This window comes from Lissotriton helveticus, chromosome 6 (genome assembly GCF_964261635.1).
Source record: "Lissotriton helveticus chromosome 6, aLisHel1.1, whole genome shotgun sequence".
Taxonomy (NCBI): Eukaryota; Metazoa; Chordata; class Amphibia; order Caudata; family Salamandridae; genus Lissotriton; species Lissotriton helveticus.
Window position 1 is genome coordinate 1,563,277,537 of NC_136067.1, and position 23,739 is coordinate 1,563,301,275.

Here is a 23,739-nt window from a genome sequence, read left to right on the forward strand (position 1 = left end):
GACTTTTGGTTTATCTAGGAATGATTTTTTTAAATATTTACAGATTCGTAGTTTTTTGGGAAATTTTTTTTTTTTATTTACTGATACCATGGAAACTATTGATATTCTAGAAAGCTCTAGGAAGAATAGTCGTATTGGCATCATCTATCAATTAATGAATGGTAGGATGCAGAATGATTTGGATCATCATACCCGGAAATGGGAGAGGAAGCTCTGTGTCGAAGGGATCGATCTGGTAAAAGTATTTGAGTTGAGCAATAAGACGCTAATTAATAGCTCTCTTAAGAGTCAACATTTCATGTCCACCTTAGATCTTTATTATACACCTGCAAAACTGGTAAAATGGAAAGCTGTAAAGGGTATCAACTGCAGCCGCTGTGGTACTCTAGCAGCCGACTCAATCCATATGTTCCACAGTTGTCCTAAACTTGCTGATTACATTGAGAAGATTGAAAAGTTTTTATCTAATTTGTTACATGTCCGGATTACGCTGCATCCTACTATTATTATTTTTGGTGTGTATTTTCCTCCTCAGGACTTTACAATAGATCAAGAATATTTTCTGTTTATCGGAATGTCTATTTATCGAGCTTGTATTACATCTAGATGGTTGGATGTAGATCCTCCTACGTTTGAGTTATGGTTGGGAAAGTTATTAAATGTTTACAGAATGGATAAAGCAGTTTACAAACTGAAAGGACTCAGAAAGAAGACTTTTGGTCGGAAGTTATGGTCACCAATTGACAATTGGATTTGAATTGCATTATTGTTTCTTTATGTAAAGAATCTTGTTTGACTTCGTATTTCTTTTTTTTTTTGGTCATGTCCTTGTATGTATTACCTCTGCTAGAAAACAATAAAAATAATTTAAAAAAAAAAAAAACAGTCATCAAAAACTTAACACACTACTTAAGTATATAATATACTGAAGCCTATCTCCAATTTTTCACTGAACAGGACTCATCTCTTCTTAACCTTGGATAAACCTCACCTACTCTGTGTCCCCTGCACATAATTAAATGTAAAGGGGCAGATTTATATTAACTAGCACATCCCCAGGGATGCACCAGTTAACGTGCACCGCTGCTCTGCCACCCACGGTGTGCCGCATTTACAATCAGATAGGACAAAGCTACATCAAAACCCTGCGCCTGCTTGAAGCAGGCATAGATCTTGACGCAGGTAGGCTGAAAGCTAAAGCAACAACTAAGTGTCGTGTGCAGAAGTTACAAAAAAGGAAAAATGGCGTTTAAACCAGTAATGAGACCATGCTAACGTAATACAGAGTAAAAATATCCAGGATCTACATCAGTTTGGGGTTCACGAACCTGGCAGGTACAAGGCACTGAGGCTTTCCACCGTGCATGTCTCATCCCAAAACATATGTTGTTTGTGAATGAAACAATTTCCCAGACCAAATGCTTTGGATTGGCTACTTCTAAAAAATTAAACACCCCTACTATCCCGGAGTTAGAGGAATACGATGGTTGGAGTAATTTTACTCGTTGTCTATTAAAGATTTACAGGCCCTACTCCGTAATTCTTCCTTTAACATTTCCAGTATAAATCCAAAAGGTTGACTGCTTTGGCAACGTGCCTTATCCACGGTTTAATAACGCTGCCTTTTGCTTTATATAAGTTTTCAAATTGTATGAAATATATACCAATAGGTCGTTATTAACCTTTAGGTAGTGGTTTTCTTCATCAAGTCTGGTCGCTTCCATACACATACAGATTTTCAAAGATGATCAAGAACTTTATCTGAATGGAGAGGAATGCACTGAGACGCCAGATCATTCACTAATGTGTAGGCACATACAGTTACACGGTTCATGCAACAAACACCGACCAAATATGGCTTGCGTGTTGCAAGGCACACCAGTTCCTGCTATCATCCCCACGTTCAAGTTCTTGGAAAATGGTAGTTATTTGATGCTCAATAATGAAGATTGTTCTGGGTTAATTAAAAGTATTCATTTTATCGTAACAGTAAATGAACGGGTTATTTGCTGCAGAAATGTGCTATTTCCTCCCACACATGAACATAGGGAGTTTTCAATCTGGCCACAAATACCAACCTTGGCAGCACATTTCAACGGCATGGCAAGAATAAGAGCTATTTTGTCTCAGAGAGAGGTGGCCTTGAGTTCGGCCCGTGAAACTTTCGTCCTTTACACAGCGAACACCCGTACAGAGCTGCAGACCCTTTTAAATACAGATTCGCCTTTCCATTTCAGCAAGATGGTTCGGACTATCTCTAACGCATCCTCCACAAAGAGCCTGGCGCACTTTTTTAAAGTTGTTACCAGTGGTCTCGTGACTTCATTTGAGAAAATCTTTGGAGTCATCCCTGCTTTCTTACATTCTATTTTTTCCACTCTGCTTCGTGGATTCCCATTTTTACTTGCATTACCAGCGGACGCTCTTGTGCTTTTTTACATTTTTAAATATGGATGTCCCTCCTGTGCAAGCTCCCGCCCTGCAGCTGCTGACACTGTTCCGCAATCGCATGCTAGAATATTATGGCACAATGCCGTTGGCGATATTAAGCACGGCATATGGATTATCTTTTCTATGCTGATGTGATTCCTTCAAATCTAAGACACTAAAGTATCGGCACGCCCTAAACCAACACAAAGAGACCTTCTTAGCAAATAATATATTATGTGTATTAGGGAGGGTGAGATATAAGCAGCCGCGGGCCGTGGAGGGAGTTACGGTGGGGCAGGGAGGCGGGGAGGGGGAGGGGCAGGGTGAAGCCCTCTCCACCCTGCCCCTCCCCCTCCCCGCCTCCCTGCCCACCGTAACTCCCTCCACGGCCCGCGGCTGCTTATAAGTGTTGCTAACTCTTATTCATTTACAGCATGTTAACATACTGTCACCATTCGCTTTTTATGTACTATTAACTATGCTGGTAATTTTGCTACTGATAATATGTGTACTTGTATAATCTAAGATACTACGCCTGAGAAGACGGCATTAGTAAATAAACATTTCAAATACACATGTGTTCTTCTTAACTCCATGTTCTCGTTTCTAAGAAATATATAACGACCGACTGTTCATGAGTTCCACGTATCCTGAGGTACTATAAGTTCATATTCTGGATTGTCTAAACATTGAGAGTTTGTTATATCCAATGTGTCACTGTACCTAGCTTGCTAAGGGGTTTTGATTACTAAGGTGAGTTTTGGGACACCCTAATTCGCCGAGGTTCCAATCCTCTGTCCACAGTTCTGTGTCAGAACAGAAACCCTGCGACAGGGGCACCCCTCAACCTTACTGGAGCTTCATCACACTTGCGATACAACTCCAGCAATGCGCCAACTTTACGGCACAAATACGTCACGCATCTGTGCTGTTTTTGACCCATGATGCGCCGCATTGTAAATGCAGCACACCATAGGTGACGGAACAGCGGCACAGAATGACTAACACATCCCTAATGATGCGCCAGTCATCATAAATCTATCCCTATGCTTCTTATCTTGTTAGAGATAAACCGCCATATGTATCATCAAAGTTTTTTGCATTTCCTAAATAGCGAACTTTAAGAAATAAATAGCGATTCTTTACCATTCCTAGTTTGCGATGACCTATTTGCTAATTACAAATTACCCATTCATTTCCATGCAGCAGGAGGCCCATAGGAATGAAGGTACAATTTGCGATTAGCAATTACCTCATCGCAAATTACGAATTTTTCCGACGGTGCAGGGGTGTCTCAAGAACACCCTGCTGCACCCCTGAAAAAGAAATTTGGGGTCATATGGCGCACATAAATTTTGAAAACATTCCTTTACCTCAAAAACGATTTTCAACTCATAATTTGAAAACACTGCACATGGGGAAATGACTTAAAATGTCCTTAAAACACATAAAAGCATTTTTTGATTGCCTTTGCAGCATTTTCCGTCACCTTTAACATGCCTATGTAACGGAAACATTCAAAATCTAAATTTGCCATGCACAGGTGGGAGCATATTTACAAGCAATTTGCTCCACAGACAAACTTCTTACATTGAAATGGGAAAAATAACATCACAGACTCTCAATTACCTTATAAAGAAGCAGACACCATTATGTCCTTCTCATCAATATTAAAACCATTGCTTTTTCTCAAAAACGATTTACAAGTCATAATTTGAAAACACTCCACAGCTCCTATGCACATAAAAGCCCTGTCAGTACTAATACTTCACATTTTCTCCAATTACAATTTCTCAAAGAAACAAAATCTATTTGTGAAACACTTGAGACAAAGCAACATTTGAAAAACACAACTTTCTTCATAATTTTCTCCTTAAAGCACACTATTTTCTATCTAAATTAAAGAAATCTTTTCTCACCTTAGCAAATACTTTGAGTTTCAAAACAGTCTCAGAAACACACCAATTTGTCTTCAGCAGAGCAAAAGGTATTCACTCCAGAGTCTGCAGCTATCAAAAGCACAGAAATGCTGTAATTCCTCACACATATCTCTCATGTCACCCAATCAAAACTCTTCCCTCACTTTTTTTCAAAGCAAAACCCTTCCCCCCTCTGCCCCCTCTCTGCTTTTTCTGCATAGCAACCACCTCTTGCAAGACCTCTCACACAACAATGTTGCAATTGAACTCTGAACTCTCAGTGCACCTGCATATCCAGAGCATTCTTTCATTTAATGATTTTTTCTTCGCCACTCAAAATACATCTTTCAACGAACTCATCCATTCACACTAACTTTCTGTTTTCAGCAATCAAAATCCACCAATCACTCTTACTGCTTCATTAACACAGAAACTCCTCAGTTTTTTTCATTTTACACTCTCATTTTTTCAACTGCCATTTCATTGCCACACTTCATCTGACTGCAGCAGAACCTTCTCTCGCCATGTTTTCTGTCTGGATTGTTGGACATAGTTACATATATTGGGCTCAAAGGTACGCTGAAAACAGGAATTTACCTAACCTCAATTTACAAGATGTGGAAATTAAGTGGTTTGGCCACAGAGGATTAAAATGTCACCAATTGATACCATTGGTGAAAACCTTTATGCATTTGCCCAAACCTGACCTGTTAATTGTGCACTGTGGAGGTAATGATTTGGGCACTTTGACTGGGGTAGGTCTGGAAATGCTTTTAAAGGACACCTTTGAGCAATTGATGGCACTTTTTCCTCAGACTGCCTTGGTATATTCAAATATATGCCAAAGACAGAAATGGAGGTGGTCAAACCAATTTTGTCCACAAATTGAGAAGTCGAGGAAGCATGTAAACAAATCTGTTTCAGCTTACATGAGAGACCATGGAATGGGCTCCCTCTACAACAATAACTTGCGTTACTACATGCAAGATATCTACAGAGGAGATGGAGTTCACTTCTCAGATGAGGGCAACAGAGTTTTCACTCTGAATTTAAGAATGTGCATTGGTACCTACTTATAAGTACCTAAATGTACCATAAACCCAAAAGCTCTTCTCAGAGCTACCCTACATCTGATCACTCACAATTATTATTGTACTCTAACTTTTTTCACTAATTTTCAAGAAAGTACGCTCCCCAGAACGCTTCCCGGTTCGCGAACCGAGCGCACTCCACGCAAAAAAACTAAAAAAACGGTATATATTTTTTTGCCCTGCGAGAACCTTTCAAAGCCTCCACATCAAACCTAGGGGGTCAGGGACGATCTACTATGCCCCCTTATGGTCATTTGCCCCTTCGCTTTGGCCTCCTCTTGTCTCTCGATCCTACCGAGAGACAAGATGGCGGCCGCTACGGACTGTTTGGAATGTTTACAGACGCCGAAAAACCAATCAGCTTCGCAAACCTCCGTAACGCGAAAAGTACGCGAAGTGGAGCGCTGTTACAGATATATATCTTTTTTTGAACGTTAATTTCTCAAAATCCACTGGAGCACATATATTGAGACCTAGCAAAGGCACATCGGGCTACCAGTCCCTACAATTTTGCCAAGTTTCGTGCAAATCCATTCAGCCGTTCGATTATTATTATTATTTTTTTTTTTGCCCCGCGGGGCCCTTTTAAAACCTCCACATCAAACCTAGGGGGTCAGCGAGGATCTACTATTCCCCCTTATGGTCATTTGCCCCTTCGCTTTCGCCTCCTCTTGTCTCTCGATCCTACCGAGAGACAAGATGGCGGCCGCTACGGACTGTTTGGAATGTTGACAGACGCCGGAGAACCAATCAGCTTCGCTTCACAAAGCTCCGTTGCGCGAAAAGTACGCGTCCTGGGCCGCTGCCCGGTCCGCTGTTACAGATATATATCTTTTTTTAAACGTTAATTTCTCAAAATCCACTGGAGCACATATATTGAGACCTACAAAAGGCACATCGGGCTACCAGTCCCTACAATTTTGCCAAGTTTCGTGCAAATCCATTCAGCCGTTCGGGCTAAAAGTGAGGCCAACCGCCCTATGGAAATTAACATGGGAAAAACGCGTTTTGGGACCCCCCTTTTTTCTCGGCCCCCCCTTGACGAACCCCCCCCAAATTTTCAAAGGCTGCTCAGAAACAAAATGTGCCATTTTCCTGAAAATTTCAGCCAATTCCGTCCACAAACGGCAAAGTTATTAGACATAGAATTTTCAAAAAACCCATTGAGAAAAAATCCTAACTATATATACCTACTGGCGACCGCCAGTAGGTAATATATATATATATATATATACACACATATATATATAAACACATATATACACATACACACAGTGTTGCCAGTAGGTAGTTATAGTTAGGACCTATTATCCATAGGAAATACGCAACATTCTATTTGGAATAACTTGGCACCCGTTGACGAATGTTCGCAAAATTTTCAAAACTAGTGGGGTGCTCCTCTCCACTTCTATCCTTAAAGTCTCGGGATGATTCGTGAAGTGGGGCTGAGAAAAAAGGGGGTCCCAAAACGTGTTTTCCCCATGCAATTTTCCATAGGAACCGTTCATTGCGGCTACAGCCCGAACTGCTGAGCGGAATTAAACTAAATTTGGCAAAGAGGTAGCCCTTGGTTCAGTCTCATACCTTTTGCTTAAATTGTGTAAATCCGTTCAGTAGTTCCTGAGAAAATCACAATTAAAATCACATATATTTCAATGGCTGCGCAGAATCCGTGTACCTTGCCGAGCACGAACTGTATTCTAATTGGCTGTCAACAATCCAAATCAGGAAGTGTCGGCAGCCATCTTGTGCCTCGGTAGAACCAAGGAACAAGAAACCTAATAAAAAAAATGCACAAAACGCAAAAAGGGGGTAGGGTGCGCGGATCCTGCCACGCTATATTAGTTATTAGCCTTCAGGGGGGCAAATCCCTGGGGCAATGAAAATATTTAGGTGGGCTTTATTACAAATTGTGCGGGGGCTCATAGACCCCCAGCCCCGGGGACCACCACCCCCCAGGGCTTTTAACATAAGCGGTGGAGGGGCTCAAAGGCACCCCAAGCCCTGGGGACAGCCACTCCTGGGGCTTTTCACAAATATATGCGGGCGGCTTACGGCCCCCCTGCAGCCCCGAGGACCACCACCCCTGGGGCATTTTTTTTAAAATAAGGAAACCTGTGTGGGGGGCTTGAGCCCCACCCACATGCCCCGGGGACTGCCACCTCCCTGGGGCAGGAAGTTTTTCATTTTGGGGTCCATTATGGACCTCAAGCCCCGGGGACCACCACCCGCTGGGCCTTTCAAATGGTGAGGGGAGGGCCACACGTCCCCCCTCCTGGAGCCCTTGATGGCCCTGGGGACCGCCACCCCCAGGGCCGGCTCCTGCAGTGTTCCAGGGTGCCCACCCCAGGACACTGCCAATTGCAATGACATGCTCTGTGGCGCTTACTGGATGTACCTAGTGGGCTAGTTGGACCCTAGGGACCCTCAGGATTAAAGGGGAATTATTTCCGCAACTTAAACGCGCCACAGGGAGTGTTTGCACAGTGGTGAAGGGTGGGGCTGGTGTAGGAAAGTGGCTCTATATATACTAGATCGAAGTAAAATCAGCCGAACTACGAATTCCGATTTACTCACCTGTTATCAGGAGAGACCTCAGTGCTGCTTCTTTGAGCCTAGGAGTGATCCTGAAAAGTAATTCGAACCGTACTTACCAGTAACTTGAATTTCCTTCCATAGGCTAACATTGACTGGTTTTACTTCGAAAATCTTCTAAGTGTGGAGTTTTGGAACTTTAAAATATTCCTCTAAAATCAGACGAACTACGAATTCCAATTTACTCACCTGTTATCAGGCGAGATCTCAGTGTTGAATCTTTAAGCCCAATACCGATCCTGAAAAGTAATTCTAACCATACTTACCAGTAACTTAAAATTCCTTCGATAGGCTAACATTGACTGGTTTCACTTAGAAATTCTTTTAAGTGTAGAGTTTTGGAACTTTAAAATATTCACCTTAAATCGTCTGAACAATGAATTCCTATTTATTCACCTGTTATCAGGAGAGAACCCAGTGCTGCATCTTTTAGCTCGGTAATTGCAAACACAACAATGATGGACAGAATGTGGATCAATGTCACACATTCACCCCAGTCCAAAGATCTGGGCCCAAATCCATCGTTTTTCCACTCCACACCACCCTGGGTTAGACAATGGCGATATGCAAATCAGCGCTGACCCTGTGCCCCATGGGAACAGTCCAGTCCGAACTACAAAAGCCATGTCCTTCCCAGAACGGAAACAAGCATCCAAGGACCGGCCCGGTTTCGAGGTAACACCTCTCATCAGCCCGGCTAGCTTGATTCCAGTGGTGTGGAGTGCCTGGGACTCACGTCTGAGCATCCCCAGTACACTTAGAGCGGTAATTGCAAACACAACAATGATGGACAGAATGTGGATCAATGTCACACATTCACCCCAGTCCAAAGATCTGGGCCCAAATCCATCGTTTTTCCACTCCACACCACCCTGGGTTAGACAATGGCGATATGCAAATCAGCGCTGACCCTGTGCCCCATGGGAACAGTCCAGTCCGAACTACAAAAGCCATGTCCTTCCCAGAACGGAAACAAGCATCCGAGGACCGGCCCGGTTTTGAGGTAACACCTCTCATCAGCCCGGCTAGCTTGATTCCAGTGGTGTGGAGTGCCTGGGACTCACGTCTGAGCATCCCCAGTACACTTAGAGCGGTAATTGCAAACACAACAATGATGGACAGAATGTGGATCAATGTCACACATTCACCCCAGTCCAAAGATCTGGGCCCAAATCCATTGTTTTTCCACTCCACACCACCCTGGGTTAGACAATGGCGATATGCAAATCAGCGCTGACCCTGTGCCCCATGGGAACAGTCCAGTCCGAACTACAAAAGCCATGTCCTTCCCAGAACGGAAACAAGCATCCGAGGACCGGCCCGGTTTCGAGGTAACACCTCTCATCAGCCCGGCTAGCTTGATTCCAGTGGTGTGGAGTGCCTGGGACTCACGTCTGAGCATCCCCAGTACACTTAGAGCGGTAATTGCAAACACAACAATGATGGACAGAATGTGGATCAATGTCACACATTCACCCCAGTCCAAAGATCTGGGCCCAAATCCATCGTTTTTCCACTCCACACCACCCTGGGTTAGACAATGGCGATATGCAAATCAGCGCTGACCCTGTGCCCCATGGGAACAGTCCAGTCCGAACTACAAAAGCCATGTCCTTCCCAGAACGGAAACAAGCATCCGAGGACCGGCCCGGTTTCGAGGTAACACCTCTCATCAGCCCGGCTAGCTTGATTCCAGTGGTGTGGAGTGCCTGGGACTCACGTCTGAGCATCCCCAGTACACTTAGAGCGGTAATTGCAAACACAACAATGATGGACAGAATGTGGATCAATGTCACACATTCACCCCAGTCCAAAGATCTGGGCCCAAATCCATCGTTTTTCCACTCCACACCACCCTGGGTTAGACAATGGCGATATGCAAATCAGCGCTGACCCTGTGCCCCATGGGAACAGTCCAGTCCGAACTACAAAAGCCATGTCCTTCCCAGAACGGAAACAAGCATCCGAGGACCGGCCCGGTTTTGAGGTAACACCTCTCATCAGCCCGGCTAGCTTGATTCCAGTGGTGTGGAGTGCCTGGGACTCACGTCTGAGCATCCCCAGCAAACTTAGAGCGGTAATTGCAAACACAATAATGATGGACAGAATGTGGATCAATGTCACACATTCACCCCAGTCCAAAGATCTGAGCCCAAATCCATCGTTTTTCTACTCCACACCACCCTGGGTTAGACAATGGCGATATGCAAATCAGCGCTGACCCTGTGCCCCATGGGAACAGTCCAGTCCGAACTACAAAAGCCATGTCCTTCCCAGAACGGAAACAAGCATCCGAGGACCAGCCCGGTTTCGAGGTAACACCTCTCATCAGCCCGGCTAGCTTGATTCCAGTGGTGTGGAGTGCCTGGGACTCACGTCTGAGCATCCCCAGTACACTTAGAGCGGTAATTGCAAACACAACAATGATGTGGCCGGTCCTCGGATGCTTGATTCCGTTCTGGGAAGGACATGGCTTTTGTAGTTCGGACTGGACTGTTCCCATGGGGCACAGGGTCAGCGCTAATTTGCATATCGTCATTGTCTAACCCAGGGTGGTGTGGTGTGGAGTGGAAAAACGATGGATTTGGTCCCAGATCTTTGGACTGGGGTGAATGTGTGACATTGATCCACATTCTGTCCATCACTGTTGTGTTTGCAATTACCGCTCTAAGTGTACTGGGGATGCTCAGACGTGAGTCCCAGGCACTCCACACCACTGGAGTCAAGCTAGCCGGGCTGATGAGAGGTGTTACCTCGAAACCGGGCCGGTCCTCGGATGCTTGATTCCGTTCTGGGAAGGACATGGCTTTTGTAGTTCGGACTGGACTGTTCCCATGGGGCACAGGGTCAGCGCTGATTTGCATATCGCCATTGTCTAACCCAGGGTGGTGTGGAGTGGAAAAACAATGGATTTGGGCCCAGATCTTTGGACTGGGGTGAATGTGTGACATTGATCCACATTCTGTCCATCACTGTTGTGTTTGCAATAACCGCTCTAAGTGTACTGGGGATGCTCAGACGTGAGTCCCAGGCACTCCACACCACTGGAGTCAAGCTAGCCGGGCTGATGAGAGGTGTTACCTCGAAACCGGGCCGGTCCTCGGATGCTTGATTCCGTTCTGGGAAGGACATGGCTTTTGTAGTTCGGACTGGACTGTTCCCATGGGGCACAGGGTCAGCGCTGATTTGCATATCGCCATTGTCTAACCCAGGGTGGTGTGGAGTGGAAAAACGATGGATTTGGGCCCAGATCTTTGGACTGGGGTGAATGTGTGACATTGATCCACATTCTGTCCATCACTGTTGTGTTTGCAATTACCGCTCTAAGTGTACTGGGGATGCTCAGACGTGAGTCCCAGGCACTCCACACCACTGGAGTCAAGCTAGCCGGGCTGATGAGAGGTGTTACCTCGAAACCGGGCCGGTCCTCGGATGCTTGATTCCGTTCTGGGAAGGACATGGCTTTTGTAGTTCGGACTGGACTGTTCCCATGGGGCACAGGGTCAGCGCTGATTTGCATATCGCCATTGTCTAACCCAGGGTGGTGTGGAGTGGAAAAAAGATGGATTTGGGCCCAGATCTTTGGACTGGGGTGAATGTGTGACATTGATCCACATTCTGTCCATCACTGTTGTGTTTGCAATTACCGCTCTAAGTGTACTGGGGATGCTCAGACATGAGTCCCAGGCACTCCACACCACTGGAGTCAAGCTAGCCGGGCTGATGAGAGGTGTTACCTCGAAACCGGGCCGGTCCTCGGATGCTTGATTCCGTTCTGGGAAGGACATGGCTTTTGTAGTTCGGACTGGACTGTTCCCATGGGGCACAGGGTCAGCGCTGATTTGCATATCGCCATTGTCTAACCCAGGGTGGTGTGGAGTGGAAAAACGATGGATTTGGGCCCAGATCTTTGGACTGGGGTGAATGTGTGACATTGATCCACATTCTGTCCATCACTGTTGTGTTTGCAATTACCGCTCTAAGTGTACTGGGGATGCTCAGACGTGAGTCCCAGGCACTCCACACCACTGGAGTCAAGCTAGCCGGGCTGATGAGAGGTGTTACCTCGAAACCGGGCCGGTCCTCGGATGCTTGATTCCGTTCTGGGAAGGACATGGATTTTGTAGTTCGGACTGGACTGTTCCCATGGGGCACAGGGTCAGCGCTGATTTGCATATCGCCATTGTCTAACCCAGGGTGGTGTGGAGTGGAAAAACGATGGATTTGGGCCCAGATCTTTGGACTGGGGTGAATGTGTGACATTGATCCACATTCTGTCCATCACTGTTGTGTTTGCAATTACCGCATCTTTTAGCTCAGCACCAACCCTGAAAAGTAATTCTAACCGTACTTACCAGTAAGTTGTATTTCCTTCCATAGGAATCCATTGTCTGGTTTTCACCAGAAAAGTTTGTAAGTGTATTTTCACAAACTACAAATATACCTTAAAAATCGCCTGCATTACTTAAAAACATTCTTTCAACTGTTTACAGAAGATGCATCAGTGCTGGATCAAAGATCCACCACTGAGTAAGAAAAAGTAACGATAACACTACTTACCTGCTAAGTGAATTTCCTTCCTCCTGTTTCTGTCAACTTTTAAAATACAATAATATTCCTTAAAAACCACTACTGTAACCAAAACACTTTAACTCAACTGGTTACAGGAGATGTCCCAGGGCTGAATCTAGGATCCAGTCCTGTGGTTAGAAAAGTAATCCATAAAGTAACTAATTGAATGTCACTAGAAATTCCCATTAAGCTCAATGTTGCATTGTGTTTGAAATTGTGTTGCCCATTGCAACAACTGTAACTATTGTACTTAAAAGTCTATTGCCAATTTGCAAAGTATTTAAACTAAAGTAATTCATTCTGAGAAAGTATATTTTGTAATGTAATGTATAATGTAATTATAATGTAAATAAAAGAATCAAATATCTAAAAATATATACTTTAAAAAAATGTAGTAAATCAGTATAAAAAAAATATAACAATTAATACATTTTAAAATTGACATTTAAAAAAACTTTGAAATTCACTGAAAAAACCATTGGAGTCAGACCTTTTATAGTTAGGAATTAGCATTTAAAAAACCTTTGAAATTCATTGAAAAACCATAGGTTTTAGTAAGGAGTCCTAACTTTACTACTCCTAAACTGAGAAAAATCCTAACTTTAAGACTTTTGGTATTCACAGTAGGCATTTAGGAGTCCTAAAGTTAGGACTCCTAACTTTTGTGAATACCGAAATGAGTTAGTGCCTTCTGTGAATACCAACATGAGTAAGTGCCTTCTGTGAATACCAAAATGGTAGTAAGTTTAGGATTTTGTCTTAAGTTAGTTCTGTGAATCAGAACCACCGTGTTTGACATGGCAGAGTCTACAGGAGCCTCTCAGAACAAGAGGACATCTGCTGCCAGAGAATGCAGATTTCAGTTCAATATTTGCGCTCTTTCTGATGCAAGACATCCCGCTTTCCAATGTCTATGGGGCCAAAAGTAAAATAGGTTGGCAATTGACTCAGGAGGCGTGGGGGGGAAACATTAAGGTCACAGGGCATCAGGGGGATGGGCTCTGAATTCATTGCATCGTGGGTCACTGGAGTCAAGGTGCTACGTGAGAGGGAGGACATAAGGGGCACAGGGCTTAGAGGCACAGGAGGCATGGACAAGTGGGCACTGAAGTTTCAGATGCAGGGAAAACTAGAGATAACGGGAAGGGTGCAGAGGAGGCACAGGGCTCCAGGGTGCAGTAATATGTGAAGGAGTCCAGATGCATAGGTAAGTTGAAGCTTTATTACAGATTAGCTTGCCCATGACTGGCTGTGACCAGCCAGCTAGGATCCCAGGCAGAACTGACAAGTCCAATAGAATCCTCGCTCACCGCTCAGTTTGCCAGGGCAGGCCCATACAAACAATACCACCTTCAAAATAACACAAGGTTGAAGAAGAAAACGAGACAAGGTGCACCAACAAAACTCACAACACTACATGTGCCAATAGGAGGAATGTGGTTTGGGGCAAAAGAAGCACACAGGTCTCTGTAGACCTGGAGGAAAAACGAGGCCAAGGTGGAGGGGGTGCAGGAGTGACCTAGGACAGTAGGGAGAAGGGGTCAGACCACACACCTCACCTGCCTGCTTCTTACCCTCTTTTTATTGACCCAGAGGTAACACAACACCAATATAAGTAAAGTTGTTCTATGTTTTTTAAGCTATAGTTTGAATGTTACATGGAGCCCCTGGCCACGATCCTCAGGGCCCAGGGACAGGAGTGGGGAATCCCAATGGCAGATGGGCTACATGAGGTCTCGCTTTACGCAGACGACTTGCTGCTATATGTTAAAGATCTGACCAATGTCCCGGAGTCTCTTACGGATATTTTCCGGACCTTCGAAAACATGTCAGGGCTACGAGTCAACTGGTCCAAGTCGGGAGCCTACTCCTTTAGCCCGGACACCCCTGAAAGCGACATCTACATTGGCGGAGAGAGGCTGCAATGGTACCCCACCACGTTCTGATATCTGGGTATTCATATCTACAGGGCCCCGGCAGACATCCTAGAGGGGAACCTGCTACGGGCGATTACCTCCATCCGTTCCCAAATTGGCTTCTGGAAGACCCTGCCCCTAAATGTGACGAAGATGATAGTCTTGCCAAGACTACTATACTACTTCGCCAACGTCCCAACGTATGTACCCAACAAAGTGTTTCGTGAACTGGATGTCCTACTTCGTGGCCTTGTCTGGAACACGGGTCGACCCCGAGTAGCGCTGACTAAATTGTACATGACCACTGAATCGGGAGGCTTGGCGGTTCCCAACATGGAACTATACTACCTAGCAGCGCAGCTGCAATGGGTCTCGGGATGGCTCTGCGGCAAGAACCTGGGGGACACTGCTTCGGATGCTACTGTCTGGACCCACACGCAAATATGCACACTGTTCCACCCTATGACCCGCTCCCCCTGTCCTACACAATTACATCTGGCGGTGGCACGCAGATGCTTTCTGCGATGTCTGCAGCTTACCCGTGCCACGAAGCCGTATGCTCCGGTACTCTCTCTTCTGGGCACTCCCGGAATGGCAGGAGCGTTGTCAGAAGCCCTTTTGGCCAGCTGGACACGTGCTGGACTGGCATCCCTAGGCGACCTTTATGCAGATGGCGCGCTGCTCTCTTTTGTGGATCTCACCGCTAGCACGGATCTCCCTGCGGGGCAATTTCTATTGCATGCATCCCTTATCCACACACTGACCACCTCCTGGGGCGACATATCGGAGGAGCTGCCGATGCACTATTTTATGCAGTACCTGCATGTCATGGGTAACGGCTCGCATATCATACACTGGCTAGCACAGGCCCTGCTGATCCACACGCAGCCTTCTACACTGCCACTCAGAGAAAAGTGGGCGATCGACAGAGGGAGGGACTGGACTGACAAGGAGTGGGCAATGATACTAGTTGGACCGACTAATATCCCGCGCAACCCCCGTTTCAAACTTATCCAATTCTATATTTTGCACCGAGCCTACCTCACACCTGACAAGAAAAACAGATACTTCTTGGCCACTGACACAGCCTGCCAACGATGCTCTTTGGTAGGGGCAGATCTACTACACATGCTTTGGCACTGCCCTGCCATACAAATATACTAGGACGAGATCACAGCATTGCTCACGCAATGCACGGACGAACATGTGCCGCGGACGTGGGAAGCCTGTATTTTGGGGCTTTATAAACGCACGAAACTCAACAAGGTGCAAGCGAGATTCTGTAATATGGAACTGATCACAGCTAAACGCTTACTAACTAAGCACTGGAAGGCCAATGCCCCCCCCCCACCAGACATTGGCACACATCCTTCATTAATTGGGCACGGGCAGAAGGCACGGTGCTCCTCCGAGAGGAAACTGCAGGACTCCGGAAATTCCCCATTGCGCAGCTCTGGGGCGATCTTCTTATGTCCTTCCAGCAAGCCTGTCAGGAACAGGGGATAACTTAAACTAGCATGACCCTGCTCCGCCACGGAGACGAGAAACACAGTGGACAACTACCACACACGCCCCCCCTTTTTTTTTCCTCTTTCCACCTCCCTGTCGAAACGCTGCCCCAACGATCGCTGGCGCCTCCACCCACACTTTTATAATGCCGAACCCGCGCTCATCCGATCATTCCCACCTTACTGCGCGTGCCCTACCACAGATAGCGGTCTGATGCGTCTGGCGCGTCAGTTGGCGTCCCCTGCTCGACGGATCCTGACCATACCCTTCGGAGAAGGACCCCTCCAACAGCTGCACTCTGGAATAATCGAAAGTATGCCTTCACTCGACCCCCCCACGCTATCCTCCCACACCCCGCCCCGGAATCACAGACCCCTTACCAAGGCTGTAACTACCCCCCCATACCGCGCCTATGGACGCAACTGATTCCTCGCCCCCCCTCCCCTAGTTCTTTCACTGTTGTGTTAGATTCGGTAATGGTTTGTTTAATGGTCACGTTCCCTGACCAAGCCCTTTATAGTTACAGACAAAGACATCCAACACGCTGTGACAATGTCGCGAAATGATATGCACCTATAGATACGTTGCATCTCTGTTGCCATGACATGCCACAACACACCACATGCACGGGACGTGAGCAATACCTGGATAATTGATCTGTTACACCGGCCGAACGAGCCTGCACGCGGGCCTCCGCCTCTGACAATCATACATATACCGCAGACACAGGAGGGTTCAGTTCACACTGAGACAACAGCCATCTGATACTCCGCTGTGGTGGCCATAGCCTGGCGTCGTCGACTATATATGACTAACACTTTGCATTAGTGAGCTATACCACTATACGATAGCCCGCCGCATGGTGGCATCACAGGCACAAGTACTTCGATACCTTTATTCCCAGTCCACACGTTACCTGATAATTGCTGCTGCTGTCAGATTGCATTATGGACTTGGACTGCAGCTCATACAGTGCTGATGCTAGAAATGCAATGATGTGTTTAACCCGATAACAAAAAATTACAAAACCTGTAGACCTCACTGTTACAGCGCTGTGCACTAAATAATGTCTCCGTATTCATTCTGAGCTACGCCGCCGGACCCCCAGGTTGCCGGCTAATTGGCTGTGTTGCACTACAGGTATTACATTTGAATGTTCTTCTTTGATGCCAGCACCTGCGGGCAGCAGGCCATGCGATATATACAACTGTGTATTCTTTGATTCTATGCACAATAAAGGTCTTAAAAATAAAAAAAATAAAAAATATATATATAGTTTAAACGTTATTTTTAGTTTTAACTGTGTGCTACTTTTGTGTGGTTTTTGCAAAGCACAAACTTATGAATTCCTTAGGGGTTTGACCCTTTGGATAGTGCTCAAATTCTCCACCATAGAACGATGGAAGGACGATGAAACAGACTTGCCGAAATTCACAATAGTCATCGGAAGGTCACAGCAGGTGTAAGAAGCAAATATGTACCTCAATAAAGCCTCCTGGTCACATTATCTACTTATCTATTCCCTGAAAACGCATCAAGAAGGTGGAACCAAGTTTATGATACAGAACCTTGAAAGTCTTGCAATAGAACACTTGCACTATCTATTCAATCATAGTCTTCAAATATTCTGCTTGTGACCTCATATGTCAGTAATGATATCATTGATAACATCAATAATGACAATGCATGTTGTAACAATGACATCAGTAGAGCATCTCATGTGATATAATCAATTAAACCTTCAATTATATAGAAAATATCAACATTCTTGAGTTACATTTCCAAAGTGAAAAAAGAAGGAACTACTTGTGTTCTTTTGACACATTTTAAGGATCCATATGACATGTTTCCACTACATCTCTAGTAGCCTTTACATAGATCTGCTTCCAAGTCTTGTTGCCAATATATTCTTACTCTTGTCTAATAGAAATGTATAGTTTATCTTTATTTTGGAAATCCTGCCATCCCATACCAGAATAAGTCATTTGGCCTTCATGTTCTATATGAACAAGCCTTATACATGCAATTTATACATGTGCCAAAAGATAACGAAACTGGACCTAAACGATCAGCATGATAAATCAATAACAATAAATAAATGGCAATATGATATTCAGAAAACAGCCAATCATACTGGACATATTTTTATTTAATTACTATCAAAAGGGTTGTTTTTAAATACAATAAATATTTTCAAATTGTAGTGGTTGCAAAAATTAATATATTGTCTTCTAGATACATTTAATACAAAGAAACATATTTGTTATTTCAGAACAGCTCGTGGTTATCGCATTTAGACACGCAGACCCCCCGGATTGAACCGTGTGACTGTTACCAGTACCGGGAAGGTGATAGACTTCAGCAGTGGGACCAATTCATACATATTTTTTTAATGCGGGCATCTATCTCGTGCTGTATTACATAAATCGAAAGTCATCAGATTGTAACACTGGGACTTATTTCAAAATCGATTTTCAGGACAGTGGCACCCACCTTGTGTCCTACTATATAAAGCGAGTTACCCCGAGCGCCCTCGATCCTGTTGTTGTCTCTGTGCAGGGTTCAGACACAGTTCAGTGTTGAGCATCAACATGGATATAGTTCAAGTTCGTTGAACCACTATATTGATAAAACGTACTGCATTTACCACAAGGTCATCTCGTGACCCTTATTCATGGCTTTCTGATGAAGGCTACCAGCCGAAATGCGCGTAGGAACTACAAGAAAAATTTGTAGCCATGACACAAATGCTGTTCTGATATTTACCACTGAATTCAGCCCCACTATACATTTCTGTTGTGTTTCTCCTCTGTTTTTGTCATCATTTTTCCCACGCCGTTTCCCACCGCATGTTCACCACCTCCAGGTCAGTACCTCCCACCTCCAAGGGCTGCTTATGGAAGCCGCTGCTCAGCTCTAGTGCATAGCCCGCAACCTGTTCCAAGGTCGAGCATGCCCCTCCCCTACTGCAGCTCCTCATAGCACAGAGGCACTGCCATGGCCTCAAGCTAGCCGTGGATCAGTCCCAGGTCTCCCCTGCAATTGTTGTCTGTCATTAGTGTGGTCGCTTTTATAAGTTTAGATTTTTCTTTTTCCCACTGTTTTTTAGTGCCAGGGCTCCCTGGTAATTGTTGCCTTTAATTATTTAAATTTAATTTAAAATGCCCACATTTGTAAACAGTGTTTTTACTGTTTGCCCTGTGCTCGTGAAATCTATTGTATTTAATATAAATCTTGAAAGGGGCTTACATGCCGCCCTTTCTTTTCATTGGTTGGTCTGCTTCCCACTTACTTTTCCTCAATTTTTATTGGCTGTAGCATACTATTTCCTGTTCGTGTGCATTTCTCTCAACAGTGTCCCATGGCCCAAGTAATGTTTTTATCCGCTTTAGTGGAACTCTTTTTTAAGGTTTTGCCTGCACTGCCCTTGCTGTGTTTGTCCTCCGTCCTTTATCCAATCTCTCAGTGCCTGAACGCAATTCAAGCATGCTTATTAATGACATTTTTGCAATTTAAGATTGCACGAAGTCTGGAAGTGCTTTACATGGGCATCAGTTACATTACAATAGGACGCATTTCCAGGCACAGAGAGAATAATTAATTTTGCAAGAATTACAGGATTTTGAACTTCCCGGGAAACTCGAACCAGGTTCAAGATCAACCCCTTTAATTCTTACACCACATCCTCTCTCCTCTCCATGGACATTGAGCTCACCATATAAGATAGCTGACACTCCTTTGGAACCAACAATTAAAAAACATTTCAATTATGCAATTCAAAGCAGCAACATCCATCTTGACTTCCGACGCTTGTTCACACTGCCTTTGCTTCGTCACTAGATAAAAAAATGGAACCTCATGAAGCAGATTCAAGGTGTTAGCCCTACTTATCCTCTTCTGGGAAACTGGTTACTTATCTAGTCCAACAGCGGAGGTAAAATGTGTGTTACTTTCTGGCAACATCATTGTGTCTCTTTTACAATGACCGAATATGATTGTAAAAATGTAGGTGTCTACACTGGCAGTGATGATTTTTGTATTTTTCAGCCGTAACCACCTCACAGGGTCACATGCTGTGAAGCCACACTGAGACGTCTAAGATCCACAACACATGCTTTTTATTTAAATCCGTGGTGTAAACAAAACAAAATTATGATGATCATGTCGAACATGTATTCTCTTGTGCACATTAGAGAATGAGCTACAAAAATCTATTTACAATACATTAGATGATTGAGGTTTCGACTTCCTCATTAATTAGAGTGGTTAATTTGTTTGAATGAAACTTCAGGTTGATAAGAAGAGAGTTTTGCTTTGAGAGTATGATTTAAAGAGACTGCATCAAAGTGAAATAGAGACATTGTCGGTTGTGGGATCTGCATGGCAGACTAACAGTCGGTGCTTCGATACAATAAGATCAGGGCAAACACAAATGCAAACAATGTTTAGTTTTCACAAAAAATTTGGAAAATGCATGGTGTTCAGATGTTTTGTTTGCTTCTGAATAATACATTCTTGGAAATAAGGAAGTGTTTATGGCACTTAATAGGGTATCCAACATTGTGCTTCCCCAGAATTGGCTTATTTTGTATGCATACTTTGTTAGCACAGGACACGCCAGCAGAAAACATCCTAGATGCAGGTACTTAGAACTAGTGGTTAATGTAAGTGCCTGGAATGTGAAGGAGAGTGTTCTGTCATTTTACTTAGATAGGAATGGTCTGGACTCAAGCACTCTTTACTTTCCTGTAAAAGTTGAACAATACATTTCACAAAACATTAGTTGAATGTAATGCCTTTTTTAAATACTTACTTGAATCTTGATAGATAAGGGCCTGAAGCCATTGCCACTCTGCCAAATTGAATGCTTGTTTTTTTGGGGACTATTACAGCAATCTGTCTGCAACCTGAATGCCACAGGTTTGAATGCTGGTCCCTTTAGGGATGCAGGCACGCAGCAGTGCCATATTCACTGGGCACAGTTACCAGGCATAAAATTCATTTGATGAATGTGTGCATACTTTTATTGCCCTTTCCTATGCACTATTGTAAATGCACGTAGAGTTTTCGTCTGCAAACTCAGCTATCAAAATAAACTCTTGCAAGTCAATATTGTCATGCATGCAAATGTGGGGAGCAAACTTTGTAACTTTTCCAACAAACTTTGCTAAGGTTGCTTATTGTTGTATGAAAGAACATTTAGTATTATGACTATCATTACTGTTTTCACCTTGTCCTATCTTTAGTGCACAAATCCTTGTTTCAACATCGGCAGTTGTTTACGTATTGTGTGATCTCTGTGTTCTCTTTTTCTTGTTTAGATTTTGCCTGCACAGCGCATACGATTGTTTGGTTTGTCCTCTGCCTTTCACTTAATCTCTCTGTGACTGAACACATTTCAAGCATGCTAACTTCATGCATGTATTTTTACTTTGTCTTCTGCCCTTTATCTAATCTCCCCCCCTTTATAGTACAACTAGTAAATGCACAATATATTGTCTTTCTTAATAAACTATTCATAACAATTATACGCAAAAAATGTATTATTAATCACATAGGCAAAACATATTGCATTTACCAATGCTCGTTCTATTTGAGACGGCTGCTGTCCACAGACATTGCTCACTATCTTAACAAACAGGTGCACTATTCAGATAGTGAAACATGTGCTTCAAATCATGCGCACAAGAACAAACATATTCCTGGAATAATGATTAAATACTTTTGCCTGTTTAAAGTCTAGCTGTAGACATTATGTCATAGATTCAGCGATTAGCTTTCAATTGCTTTTTATGGCTGCCATTGCTTATATGGGCTGCCCAACAAAGCCATGTCGTTCTTTTGGTTGGTTATATTGTCTGATTTGCGTTCCCAATCAGTTTTGGTTATGGGGCAATAGGTGGGTATTTTCTGAAACTGCAAATGACATATAGATTTAGATTGAGATAGCTTTCAGTTGAGATACATTGTGTCTTGTTTGAATAATGTACTTTTCTACACAACAACAATATTATTGCTGATTTGTGGGTGTTTTGTTTCATACCAACACCTCACATAAGAATACAGATACAGGGTATTTTAAGATGTTGATGGGTGCATAGCTTTTTTGCGCATAAAGTTCAGATATAGACATTTCTTAAAAATACTTTCCCTATATCCAAAAGCTCTTCTGCGTACGTCTTTTAAGATAACCAACGTTAAACTTCTCACTACTTTTCATACTACATTTCTGTGAGGGAACAGCTTAACTCTTCTAATGTAATGTATTCAGCAAGGGCAAACTTTCTATTATTATGAAGGAAAGTGTATTAATAAACCACTCTTCTTTCTCTAATTTGGCTGAATTGTTTTTATATTTCATGGCGTGAATTGTTAAGAGCGGGCATAAACAATTTGCATCATGAATTATAATGGAATCCCTAATTTAAATCCAAAAATATTTGCTTTATAAAGAACAGTACGTGTTTGTGTTTCTGAACAACAAGCAGAAATTCTAGAAATGCTTTAATAGTGAACCTTTTTAATATTGGACAGCAACGTGATTATATGTCTTATAATATATATCCTAACATTGCCTCCGCACATAACTGGACTGATGCACCAAACCTAGCCTGCCATACCGACTACACCAATCATACCCAACCTTTAAAACCAGTCTAAATACCTACCACACCAATGCAACCACACCTAAAGAATCATTCCATTTTACTTACTATAACTATCATACTGACCATATGGATTATACCTAACCTACTACACATACAATTTGAACTCATTAAAAAAGTTATTAAACACTTTCCTATCACAACTTAGCAAGAAAAAAAAGATAACACTTTACAAACACTTACAAAGCAACGTATAACAATATACCACTAAGAACAAAGCAACACTGTCACGACAACGACAGCCTACTTCAAAGCATTAAAACAAATCAAGTTAAAGTACAATCCTATCAGCCTCAATACTTGGTAACACTTCAACCCTACTTTAAAGAACAAAACTAAAACACAGTTCTGCCACCCTCTTTCATTTGTTCTCCATTTATAGTACTGAACAATTATTGGGTTTTCACTATGCAACCAAACGCACACTTACATAAGTAATACTGTTTATAAAAATTGCCACTAAAGTAGCTTTTCATTTCCTTTAAAAGTTTTACAGTACAATTGTATCTAATACCGTAAGTATATATTTACATTTTAACAGTTATAATATATACTTTTCAAATCATAAATATATAATATTATACATTCTCTTGAAAAATATTTTCAATAAACTGACAATTATTACATGAAACATTAATAACATACAAGGCCATTGGCATCAGGAATGCTGGCTTTTATTACTCTTTAAGTCCTCATTACCCTGATGAAAGCAATATATGGCTCCTTGATGAAACACTTTGATCACATCACCTGGAGTGGATCATTGACAAAATATCAATGACAAAAAAATCGATGAAAAAATCTACAATGCTAAAATATCAACTCCCTATACTTAAACAGGTAATTACAAAAATATTGAATCAAAAATATCGAAGTAAAAAATATAGATGTACAAAATATCGATATAAAAATATATATAACATAAAATAAAATATATGAAATATACATTAATATAATGTTTAACAGATAAATTAAATGTACTATACATGTTAACTAAATATAACAAACATACTTAATTAAAAAAATATAAACAAAACAACAT